The sequence below is a fragment of the Lissotriton vulgaris genome, chromosome 4_1, assembly GCF_964263255.1.
Source record: "Lissotriton vulgaris chromosome 4_1, aLisVul1.2, whole genome shotgun sequence".
NCBI lineage: Eukaryota > Metazoa > Chordata > Amphibia > Caudata > Salamandridae > Lissotriton > Lissotriton vulgaris.
The window spans coordinates 1666697378-1666710731 of NC_141691.1; positions in this window are offsets into that span (position 1 = coordinate 1666697378).

Genomic DNA, 13354 nt, shown 5'->3' on the forward strand with positions numbered 1-13354 from the left:
GGTAATTTGTTTAACTAAATATAAATACCCTTTGAGATCCCCCTGGGTGTACCTTACCTGCCCAAAGATATTTAAAGACGGCTCTAGTTCAGATTCTCCGGTTTGCCATCATCCAGACGCGGCAGTCTATGCGCTTTAACCACCAGCCTTTATCCTGCCTACCTAAAGATATCCAAAGACGGCTCTAGTTCTGATTTTTCTCTTTTACCATCCTCCAGACGCGGCAGTCCACGCGCCATAATCACCAGCCTCTATCCTTAAACGGAAGCTCCTAGATCGTTACTCCTTTTTGATCGAGCGTGAATGGCCGCTGTTGATCACCCGTCCGCCACCTCATCAGCGTGACACCTCCATTTCCTGAACTTGGGATTCACGCTACTAAAATTCCTGACCTTCCAGACAGGACTTCACTATCTAGATCCACGGCCTCCGCTAACCTCAGCCAGTGTGTTCCCCTCCCCCCTCATCTCTGCCAGCCCTGACGAAGGTGCCTCTCACCGAAACACGCGTTGGCGTTACTACGGCGTTACTAGCAGGAACGGCAACAATATTTCACCTACTTGCCTTCCCCAAACTGCACCCACGTCCATGCAACCATAATTCCATCTTTTTTTGTTGCAGGCAAAACGAGAATTACCCGAATGAAGTGACTGAACATGTTTGAGTATGAATGATTCTTCTTAGATTTGAGTGTCTTTTGAGCCCCCTGTTCACCCCCCGGAGTGAGTGGAACACCGTATCTCCCTAAGAATTTTCTTCCCCTCATGAAACGATGAACATTACTGATGGTTTTATTAATTATTAATTTTTGAACCTGTTATTCCATGATTGTTTTGTAAACATGACTAATTGCACTAAAACAAATAATATATAAAAAATATATATTTTCTATAAAAAGATGAATTGACTGCGGTCCATCTGTTATCTTGGTCTTAGATATTCACTGGATATTGCTCCCCCTTAACCAGAACTGGATCCCATAAGGGACCATTGATTATCTTCCTTGCCCCTGTTGATGTCATATATGTCAATTTTTTTCATTCTTGTACAGCACATTGTCACATAATCACTTTCAGTCCCTAAGTGTACACCACAGCCGTTTGTGTTCTTTCGCCGTATGTGTTTAATGTCACAGACAGCCATTTCATTTATCTGCAAGGTGCTGGGGTGAGTTTTGGTCGGGCTAAGGCGATTATAAAAAATAATTCCATTGGCACAAATAACTCCAGTAAGTACTCTGTGCTGGTCGAAGATCTGAGTATCGACAAGGGGGACCAGAGACTCCTCCTGCCATCGCCACACCAGCTTCAATTAGTAACTCTGCCTTACAGATCTACCAGGTTAAGGGCAGATCTATAAAACCTAAGAGGCCAAAAAGTAACTCTGCAAACATCATAGTTAGGGTTACTCCGTCGCTATGTTCCTACTTTCTGGATATCACTGCACAAGCCAAAGTCCTCAGCAATCTTAAATACCTCCATAACATCATCACCATTATTCACAATGTTATCTGATAGGACTATGGAGTCAGCATCAGATTTGGTCTCTCACCAGGGCGATTTAGGGGTACCTTTGGACCCCCATGAGCCCATGAGCGGCTCGAACATCAGCTTCCTAGCTTGCTCACAGATCCAGAATCAGCCACAGCCACCCCCACCACCATTAGTACTCTCTAAAGGCAAATCCAGGGGGGAACATCTTTACTATTATCTTCACCCTCAGGCTTGATCAAGGAGAAATCAGAAATTTCTGTGAATCCTTGTTAAAAAAGTGGACCTTTTAAACTCCAGGACTGTAACTCTTGAGAATAGTGTTGGTGAACTTGAAGAAGACCTCTAGCTGGCGAAGTCGGACATTCAATTGCTAAAGAAAGAACACGTAGATTTTATCGATAGACTGGAAAATTTGAAGAATAACGTGCTTAGAAATAACTTACGCCTACTGAATGTTCCGGCAGGCAGTGAAGGATCCGACATTATAACTTATATTGTTTCTTTACTCAAGGCCTCCCTACAGCTCGAGGACTCTGAAAAAGCAGTAAGTCATGATATACAGAGGGTATATAGGCCCATATCACTCTTGAAAGCCGACTATAAAATCTTCACTTCAATATTGGCAGCAAGATTAGGCCTCGTGGTGGGAGACATCCTTCATTTAGATCAGAAGGGCTTTGTCAGGGGTCGGCAGCTTTCTGACCTCACTTATGACTTTATTGGCGTGATTGATCTGGCTTCCGCATATTCCCTTCCATTAGCAGCCATGACTTTAGACGCCACCAAGACCTTCAACAGAGTGAATTGGAGCTACCTGTCGGAGGTCTTGAGGAAATTTAACCTATGGGAAAATTTCTGTTGTATGGTTCAGTTGATCTATCAGAACCCTTCTGCCAGACTTCTTGTTAATGGCAATATTACTGACCCATTTAAGATCTCAAGGGGGGCCAGACAGGGCTGCCCAGTCTCGCCTCTCCTTTTTGATTTATATATTGAGCCATTTGCTCAATGGCTTAGAGACAACCCTAATATCCAGCCTTTTAAGTATGGGGAGTGGGAGAGGAAGGTCGCCCTGTATGCTGTTGATATCTTAGTTCTTTCGGCTAATTTGCAAGCAGCTTTTCCAGCCGTTATCAGTCTCGCCCAGGAACTCGGTTTGGTTTCAGGCTATGAAATCAATGCCTCAAAGACTGAAATTATTACTTGAAATCTTGGAGGGACTCGGCACCAGCACTAGCACCAGCACCAGATCAGTTTCAAAATGAGATACTTGGGAATTAATGTTCTTCATGACATCACTAAGATTGTCAAGACCAAAATAGCTATGGTGGTAAGGGAGTACCAGAGGCTAATGATATCTTGGGCCCTACTCCCTTTATCCATTATAGGCAGACTCAACCTGATTAAGATGTCAATACTCCCCAAAATCACTTTCCTCTTTAACTGTATCCGCCTTCACTTTGAAAAATCTACCATTGACAAGTTGCAGAGGGATATTAACTTATTTGTCTGGGCGTATAAATCACCCAGGATCGCATGGAAAAAGCTGAGGCGGAGGAGAGAAAAGGGAGGCCTTGCTTTACCAGATCTCCACCTTCCTGCCTGGGCTTTCCAACTTTCACATTCACGTATACTTTTGAGAATGCCTGCTAACACTGGTGCAGGGGGATGCTCCTGGCTATGCTTAGAGGTGCCAAACTACCAGAGGAGGGTTTTCTGTTCAACTTTGTGGACCCAAAGTTTTTTAAAAAGGTCAAGTTGAAGGTTCTCCAGGGACTAGTCAAAACTTTGTATAAATTGAGGGGCTCGGTGTGCTTGGTTACTTTTCCAGCTTTGCTCCCCTCTGGGACTCCCTGGGTGCTCCAAAGTGTTTGAGGGACAGGCTGGCAATACCTTTGAGAGAAGCTGGGTTAGCAGTCTGGGGGGACCTGCTCCCTGGTGGCACCTTTGTTTCATGGGAACAACTTGAGGACAAGGTTGGAGCAGACCTCTCTAGATTTAAATACCTTCAGCTGGAAAGTTGGGCCCAATCACACCCAACTAAATTGTAAGAACTCAGTGGGTGGAGACAGCTTCCTAGAATGCCAGCTTGTGACTAAGCCCCCTGGGAAGAAGGAAGTTTCTTTTTGGTACCAGGCCATACTCGAAGCTGTGGATGGCGAATTCCATCTTGCTGAGGAATTGTGGGGTGGCTCCTTACCTACACGGGACTGCAATCAATTATGGCAGAATTCTTGTAAGATCTTTAAATGAAGTAGTAATACCGGCCTGGTTAAAAAGAAACCACCTGTTTACTATCCACAGGGCCTATTTTTCCCCACACAAACTGTCAAAAATTATTAAAGGCCCACTGGTGCGTTGCAAGAAATGTGGGCCGGCCTCTGCCTCTGACATTCACATGTTCAAAGAATGCCCTGCCCTTGCTTCCTTTTGGGATAGTGTTGGAAACATCTTGGCAAGTACCTTGGATGTCCTATCAACATTGACTTATCTTTAATCATATTTGGTTCTGCAGATAAAGGTACCAGCCCTGCTGGATCTCTGCTTTTCTTGCATAAGATGGACAGAATCAACTCCCCCTTCCTTCCTAGATTGGCAGACTTCAGTTTTGGCAGTCTCAAACGTAGATCTTGCTAGATCAGGCAGTAATGAGGAAGAAAGCATTATGGAACCTCTTGCAACTCAGACGGGGCTCAGAGATGATTGACTGAGTTTTTTTTCTTTTCTCTCTGAGTCCTATGATTATGCCACCTTAATACTCTTCAGGCTAAGTCGGCTACTTCCAGTGTTCCCCTGGCAGTTTTACGACGAGTGTCATCTAGCTCTTGGAGCTTGTTGGAAGAGTTATCTCAGCTGGTTCTTTGATGCCCAAGTAGGCCTGGTACCTGTAGACGGATCTCAACTTTCAATTGCCTACGTCCCTCAGCTTGCTGAGTTTGGGTACAGACATCTTGGGTGTAAATTGAAGTGAGGTTGGTGGCGAATGAGGATAAAAAAAGTTTTTAAATGACATCTGTCGGGTCCGTGGAGCCTCTGCGGCATGATATATACATAGTTTTGAGCATTATTTGCTCAAGAACTTTTCAACAAATTTACACCAAATCACAATAAGCACTTGTTCTAGACCAAGATCTAGCTATTTTTCCAAATTTGGTGCAAATGTGTTTGGGCTGTAGCTGTGTCTAAAGCAGGGCCAAACTGGCTACCGGGCGTTATGGAATGCTGCTGAGCTGGGGGCTAATTTTGTTGATGGGGACCTGATTGTACTGAACGAAATTCGTTTTGCTTTAATTATTTCAAAGTACACGCAGGTCTCCATGAACGAAATCAGGCCCCACCACAGTGAAATCAGCCCCCAGCTCGGCAGAATTAAAAAATTCCCAGTAGTCAGTCCGGCCCTGGTCTAAAGTTTCTATGGAAAAGTGAATGGGGAAAACATGTTTTGGGCCCCTCCTTTATCTCGTCCCCGACTTTATGGGACCCTATGAAACTTTCTGGTTAGAAGCTGTTGTGGAGGAACATTTTTTTCTGGAAGGTTTTGTGAATATTTGTCAAACAGCGCCAAAGTTATTAGGAAAACAAAAATGCTTTTCCTTTGTAAACGTAAAACTGCTTGCTGGTCAGATGCTTTTTCCAGCGGGTCATGCTGAAGCTCTGGAACTCTTGTAGAAAAATTTTCAAAAATTTCCAAACTTTCTTCTGAAGCCCAAATACCTACATAAATACACTTCCCAGGCCCCTGGGACCTAAGGGGAAGGAAATTAAAGACGTGCAGGACGGCAGGCAGGGTTCCAAAGAAATGTCCCATCCTTGTCCATAGGCCTCTAGTCTACCTGGATTCTTGACAGGATTGTCAACTTCAGTTTTTTAATGTTCCAGGAGACACTATAGGATCAGCCTTTTGATCATTGGGGCTCTTCCCATCCTTGCCTCAGGTCCTTCTCACAGGCCAAGGATGCCAAATGCAGCAGGTTCAGCCCATCGGGTATCATTTCACAGGACCAGCAGTGTTCTGAGGAAGGCAGGGTGAGGGTTTAGCTCTGGAGGGTTCACTAGCCTGTAGGGGTGTCTTTGCCCAATTGAGTACATGTTCTAAGGCCAGCTCTATCTCCATTTTCATTCGTTCCTGCTTGCTTTACTGCAAGCAGGCTCACAATGCAATGTGCCAGTGCAGATCCAGGATGGCCAAAGCCTTCAGTCACACTAAACCTGAGCTTTGAGAGCTGGGGGTGTGCAGGTGACTGTACTATGGAAATTAGTAATGCCCTGCCACTTTTAATAATAGAATCCAGTTTGAGAAGGACCTGAACCTACAACAGAAAATGAAGCAGAAGTCTAGTAAGACAAAGCAGGGTTCTTCAAAAACCAAACATGGAATAAACAGGATTTGTGATCAGAATCTGTTTGATCCCTTTCAAGGGTGCACATGTTTTACATGTGCCTTAGTCAGGCTTCTCATATATAATTTGACACTGCTAGTGCCATGAAGAGGGGCAGCAGCCTCCACCCTGAATACTCTGCTGAGTTCAGAGGGGTGATCCTTGCCCATTCAGGCTGACCTGCGAATTAAAGTGATCTATTGCGCACCTCCTGGAAGGAATTTCAAAGCTCATTACAGGAAGGGCTAGGCTGTCTAGCAGCTGCAGACTAATTCCACTATATACACTATAGTGACTTAGGTTAAAAAGTATACCCTTCCTGAAAGTAAAATTTCTTAACTAGTTAGAACAAATCTGGTTTCACCAATAAACTGGAATTTTAACAACATTTAGGAAACATTATTGAACTTTTTCTGTGGCTGTTTCCTATTGGATGATATAGAAATAGTGATTAATTCTGTTTTACCAGAATTTCAACTAAAACAAGTAAAATAAAATTCGATTTTTGTGATTTGTTGACCGTATGTACATGATAGCAGTAATTGTGGCATTTACCACTTCTATACACTATGCACTCTATAGACAATAAGGGTATTTTAGGGGTAAATTAATTCACACTTAGAAGTTGGTTTCTAGGCTTGTAAAAGAGATTATGTCCACAAACATGACTGGTGCCGACTGCAGGTGCCAAAGACTCAGTGAAGGCCTGTGTCATTTTTTTGCGGGGACAAAGTAGATGCCATAATTTAGTGCTTTAGTCCACATGTGACATTTACTTTTACATCCCAAAGGTGTAGCTTTTATACCATATTCATTGGCATTCTAGTAACAGTAAAGATGCCAAATGGGTTTCAGGCCAATTTCCACTTTGTTTTAGGGGCCAGGGCACATACACAGAACTGGATAGCAGCTCCCTGATGCTAGAGTTCAAAATTACCAGCGGGTGAGTCCCCCCAAAAAATAAAGTCAGGTGATGACACCCAAAAAAGGGCCACTTTGCTACATATCCTTACATTTATATACTTACAAGATAAATATTCTAGTACCATATTTGCATGATCGTTCAATCAGGTTTTAAGAATATCCACAATAAATATATATATATGTGTGTTGAAAAAATTATATAGAATGAAACGTAACAGATATTATCTCAATTTTTCTCCTTTCATAACAATCTGATTGATTTTTCAGTTCAATGGGTCAACCAGGCCAACCAGGCCAACCAGGTTTGAAGACAACACAAAATGTGAGCCTTTTTGGCTCTTTATACACACAGAGTAATTGTAAAAAGCTGGTATAGTATTTAGAAGAAGTAATTTTTTCGAATTACAGTCACAGTCAGTCAGTCAGTCAAAAACCGTAAAAGCACATGTATACAATCAGCTCAGCTCGTCATGAGCACAGGAGCACTGTACTGCATGACGAGCTGAACTCGTCATGAGCATGGAAGGGGCTAACCGTAAAGGGGTCAGAGGTGTGCTCTGGGGAAGTCTCAATAGGCGCCTCATGAAACTATTCTCAGTGGTCCCATAACTCTACTATATAGAGAGCCCCACCTCTTGCCTGGGCCTTATAAATTTCCACTGGCGGCGCCAAGGATTTAAATGAACACTCATTATAAACCTTCCGTATAGCGCCAGAGGATTGGGCCAGCTTCAAGTTTACCTTGGCCATATGCGACCCCCATTCCATCCTGTCGTTTAGTGTTACCCCTAAATAGTCAAAAGTGGAGACTCTTTCCAACGCCGAACCCTCCATATGGGGGTGGGGGCAATTGGATGTTTTTGCGTTAAAAACCATGTGTTTGGTTTTGGAAAGATTAATCTCCAGATTTCTAGATCTACAAAAGGAGCAAAACGCCTCCAGTGTTCGCTGAAAACCAATAGGAGATTTTGTTAACAAGAGGGTGTCATCAGCGAACATCAGGGCTGGTATCTTGTGGGCTGCTAAACTAGGAGAATCTAGATCCCTCGCTCCCTTTAGATGTTCGATTAATCCATTGAGGAACAAGGAAAAGAGCGCAGGGGCCAACACACACCCCTGCCTCATAGCCTTTTCCACCGGAAAGGGAGCCGAAAGCTCCCCATTCCTCCCATACCTCACCCTTGCAAACGTGCCTTGATGGAGACGTTTGAACAATTGGCACAGATAAATTGGGGCTCCCAACTCTAACAATATCGCCCAGAGCTTGTCCCTCTGTACCAAGTCAAATGACAAAGATCAGGTAAAGACTACCAGCCCCCATGGTCACCTTCTTCAAGTACCCCAGCTGGAGTCTAAACAGTTGGTCAGTTGTAGAGACCTTGGCACGAAATCCCGCTTGGAGGGAGGTTAGGATGTGGTGATCGTCCATCCAAATCTGCAACCTCGATAGTAAAAGGTGGGCAAACAGTTTCTGCAAGACATCGATGAGGCTAATGGGGGGCAGTTAGCCGGGTCGAGTGGGGAAGCCTTCTTATGGATGGGGATGATCTCTGCACCCAGCCAGGTTGGGGGGATCTCCATGCCATGTAAAATGGCATTAAAGTATAGCAAAATATAGGGAGCCCATACCTTCTCTTCACTCTAAAATAGATCTCCAGGGATCCTATCCAGACCGGGGGCCTTCCCGGAGGACAAGCTTCTAAGGGCCGCCTGGATTTTGAGCATAGTGTAGGGTAGATAATCGGTGTCATTTGCATCCGATAACGCTGTAGCAAGTGTTCCCTTTAATGGTGAAACTGAGTCAGCTGGGGATGCTGTGTCAGTGTGGGAGAAGAGAGGCTTAAAGTGGGCTATCCAGACCTCTTCGCTCAGGTGGGTATCATAGCGGACGACCCCTCTGGCGAGCCTGATCTGACTAGGTTCCAGAAGGCCCTGTAATCACGTCTATCTAGGGCGTCTTTTATTCTTTCCCATCACAAAGCCTCCCATTCCGACTTGGACTCCGTAATTATACTTTTGTAGGTGTGTCTAGCCCCTCTAATACTCAACAGAGAGCCGGTTTTAACTTCCCTAACAAGAGCAAGTTTAGCAGCCCTACAGTTATTGTTAAACCATTGGGCCTGTTTTTTTGCCCTTGTTGACTGTGGTGTAGAAATAGTCTGCCAGAGTAGAAAAGGGGTTAGTGTGGATATGCTTAAACTCCTGGAAATAAGAAAGATCATAGTTGTCAACCGGGAGTTCGAAGGCCTCTGCTAGGGAGCTGGCGACATGATGATAAAGCTCAGCTATTTTATCAGGACCTAACGCAAACTTGGCCCACCTAATACGTCTGCCCCCTGCGGCTGTAATTAAATTTGAGTCAGCGAAAGTCTCCAATGCCCCCAGTTCATGTTGTTGTCCTGGTGTATATTTTAATTCTAGTGACAAAAGATTGTGGTCACTATCTACCCTATGGAATACCGTGAAGGCCCTCGTTTGAGACCAAAATTCCACATTGACCATAATATAGTCAATGGTTGTGCTTTTCCCCACTCTGTTGTAGGTGCTCTTTCCTGGGACATCAGGAGGGATTCTGCCGTTACAGGCTCTAAGGGAATGGGATACTAGGAGCTTATTAATCTGGAGGGCCAAAGGCGTTAGGCGAATTGCCGGGTACATGGAGCACTCCTGGATGTGCCAAATGGAATCCTCATCTAGAGTGACTGAAGGGATCCCAACCAGGGGTTCATAGTGGCAATTAAAATCACCCCCGATGATTCTATGTGTCGGTGAATGAAATGTGGAAAGAAGTTCGTCCAGAGCCTCTAACATAGATAACCCCGTCAGGTGGGGAATAGGGCGCAAATAGATGTTAATAACCACCACCGTCGAACCATGCAAGTATTTGAGTACAATACAGAGAATATCCGGGGAGTGAAATCTATTACTTTGACTGAGCACCCCAAATGTGTGGCTACCCAAATACACAATCTCCCCAAAGGTCTTTCCCTAAGTCCCTGGACAGCCGGTGTATAAAATGTTGCATATCCCACCCTTGAGGGGGCGTTCAACAGCCTGGTCTCTTGGAACAAGCACAAATCGTACTTGTCAATCAGCTCACCCCATTCTGGATTGGATAGCTTAGGACCTAGCCCTGCTTCGTTCCAGGACTCAATTAGAGATCTACGAGATTCGGCCCTTACTGGACTAGCTAGAGTGGGTCCGAGGACGTTAGCAGGGGGAGATCCTAAATGGATGTCTGGCTTTATTCCATCTCCTAAGGGGTGAGTGTTTAGGCTTAAACTAGATGAGGTCGTTGTCCATCGATCTTTTCTTAGCCCTAGAAGCCAACTGGGGTGGGCCCTCTTCAGCTCTCTCACCCTCCGCTACAGGACACCCAGCTATATTGGGGACCATATCGTTGGGCCCTGGTTGGTGAAATAGTAAATCCACATTGTTCAAGGCACTGAAGCTGTTGGCTACGGGTATATTATGTTCTACTCCATGTGCACCTTGATGGAAATAGGTTGATACAAACCCGCCTGTTGCTAAATTTCATGAGTAGCAGTACCCCAAGGGGAGAGGATTGATTGGACCCGGGTTACGAGGACCTCCCCACTCGACGATTTGATTGACCACTCCAGGATCCCTGAAATTAACAATCACACAATCCCCTCCAATATCTTTACGTTTAGTCCCCAACCAGCTAACTCTTCTAGCAAATAAGATTTCCCCCTGGCCCGATCTCATTAATGGTCTGTATCTATTCAGCCAGAAAATAATTTTGTTCTTCAACTCGGGGAATGTTTCGCCTCGCTCACCTGACAGCAAAGGAACTCCTGTTAAAGCCAACACGTAGAGAGACGCCTCAGGTGGTAACTGGGGGCAAGGTGGAGGTTGTTGGGTGCCATTGCCGTAATCTTTCCTAGCAGGGTTTTGGGGCACCAGACCCTGGTCTGGCCACTGGTTGCTAGTGGCTTTTAGAGTAAGAGGTTGGTCTCTGGGAATCAGGCTAGCTGTATAAGGGTGCACCCTAGCTGGAATAATCGGCCCGGGAACAGTATTGTCAGGGGTACGTTTACTCAAATTTGTTGGAGCCCATCCTTTGCCAGGCTGTCTGGTCGGAGACCTTTATTTGGGGTGTGACCTAGGGTTACCTGCTTGGTGTTGCCTAAAACCACTTTCGCAGTATTATTCCCAGTTGGAGTAGGTAACTGTTCTCCTCCTCCACTTTTATTATTTATCAATGAAACTACTTTATCAATTCTACTCATCAACGTTTTAAAATGAGAATTGATAAGCTGTTGCAATTGGGCTTGAAAATCTATTAATAAATGTGTAGCCCAGACCGGAGGTGCTAGAGTGGAGTAGAGGGGGCCTGGCTCAGCCTCTGAAGCATCTAAGGTGGCTATAGTTCTCTTAGTTACTTTTTTAGGTTGTTTCTGCTTCATTGGATCTAGAGCGAGGCTTTGGTGCCTTTTTGGTTACCTGGGGAACTGAAGGCGGAGCAGGGTTAATAGGAGAGCTAGCTTCTGGCACGATCTGCGCACATGGAAGCTCAGCAGAAGAAGGCTCTAGCAACGAGTCGGGAGAATTGACAGTGCCTAAATATACATTCCCGGTTGGCAATGGGGGGGCATAGCAGGTGTAAGTGAAAGATATCTTTCAGTGTTCTCTATGGCAGAGGCAACCACCCCTATTGTTTTTTGTAACATTTTGTCGATGGCTGCTAAACTCGGGACTGGGGTTGTTGAGGCTGCTTTTTGCCTTGTAAGAGGGCGGGAGGTTGGGGGATTGGTTTTGCCCATTGTACTCAACGTGCTCGGAGGTTTATATTTACTGATGCTCAAATTAACAGTTCCAAATAGATTGAAAGAAAAATAAATAAGCTATTTGTTAAAAGATAATAGGGCCCCAAAGCACAGTTTCAATAGTCAATATAAAATGTCACTTTAGAGCCAAGCTTTGACTGAATAATGTTGTGATTACCACAATACAAGGGGTGCCATCCTGTCACTGCTCATCCAACCAAGAGGGGTGGCCCTGCCCGGCCTCCTCCGCCCCCTGACGGCCAGAGACGGCCCGCCCTTTGCCTGGGCTTTGCCCGGCACACGCCCACATGCTTCTGGTGAGGCGTTGAAGGATGCCAACTATATAGAAAAAAGGAGAGGGGCCAATGATCTTCAGGTGAGCTCCTTCGCGGTGCTCCTTCGCGGTACTGCTGGGACTTGTAGTCCTGTAGCCACACAGAACCTCCCTGCAGGCGGGTGGGCAAGGAGCAGGCAGGCAGTCTCACTTCATAGGACCCCCAGCAGTCGTCCCTGATGATACCGCGTTCTTCCTCGGGAGCCCCTCCTGGCAATATCCTCTGAGCAGCGGGTGCGGCAAGCTGTTTTATGCAGGCAAGCAGTTCCAACGAGCTTCAGGTGAGCTCCTTCGCTGAGCTCCTTCGCGGTACTGCTGAGACATGTAGTCCTGTATCCACACAGAACCTGGTGAGAAAGGAGCAGGCAGGCAGTCTCACTTCACTGGACCCCCAAATTAGCTCCTACCAAGGGGTGCCAGAAATAAAATAAGAGTAGTAAAAACGAGGCTACTTTAATCAGGGCTTCGCCTTTTCTCCTGAAATGTACTTTGGCCACTGTTCCGTTTATTACATTTTATTTTGCTTAATCCACCACCATCAAGGCTCTCTATCCTCCCAGTGTCCTCTCCACACTCCACTCGTCGCCTCTCCCCACCTTTCTCCTCATCAGAATGTCTCTCTCACCAAATCAGCAAAAACTCAGATGCCCCGTGACCTCACACAGCACCTTCATCCAAGAAAAATCCGGGCGTGCACCTCATGAACGCAGATGAACCGTTCCAGCTTCACCCACGATTTAATCCTGCCAAGTGCTTTCTTGCTCGCCAACCGCTTTTTCTCAGCTCCGAATCCGCTGCACTCTCTCTGCTCCGAACCGCCAAACCCGCGATGTCCACAAGCACGGACATCAACACACGCCAGAACTAGTACGATGCGCCGCCATTACCACAGGGGGGGGGGGCGTGGTCAGTACTGCTTCGAATTACATGAATATTCTCTGGCAGTGGGGTTTCATTTGCACCAAATATCTTGTAAACCCAGCAGAGCACATAGATCATTCAAAATTTGCTCCGTGCATTTCTTAAGTTGGACACAGTGGGGCAGATTTATGAGGCCCTTGCGCCACGTTTACGCCACTGTTGCGTCACGCAAGGCGGCGTAAACGTGGCGCATCCCTACGAACGATTTACAACGTGACGCATCTAGGCAGATGCATCACATTGTAAAGCCCTGCGCCGCTTGTGGGCGTTCCGGCGCAGGGTGGGCGTTCCGGGGCAGGTGCGCCTCGCAAAAGTGGCTGAGGGAAATCTATGAGATTTCACTCAGTCACTTTTAAGCCAATGCTGCGTCAAAAGCCTGCGCCTGCTTGAAGCAGGCGTAGGTCTTGACGCAGCATTGTTAAAATGGGGCACCCCCGAGCCTTGCTGGAGCTGCGTCACGCTTGCGACGCAACTCCAGCAATGCGACACATTTCCGGCACAGATGCGTCACGC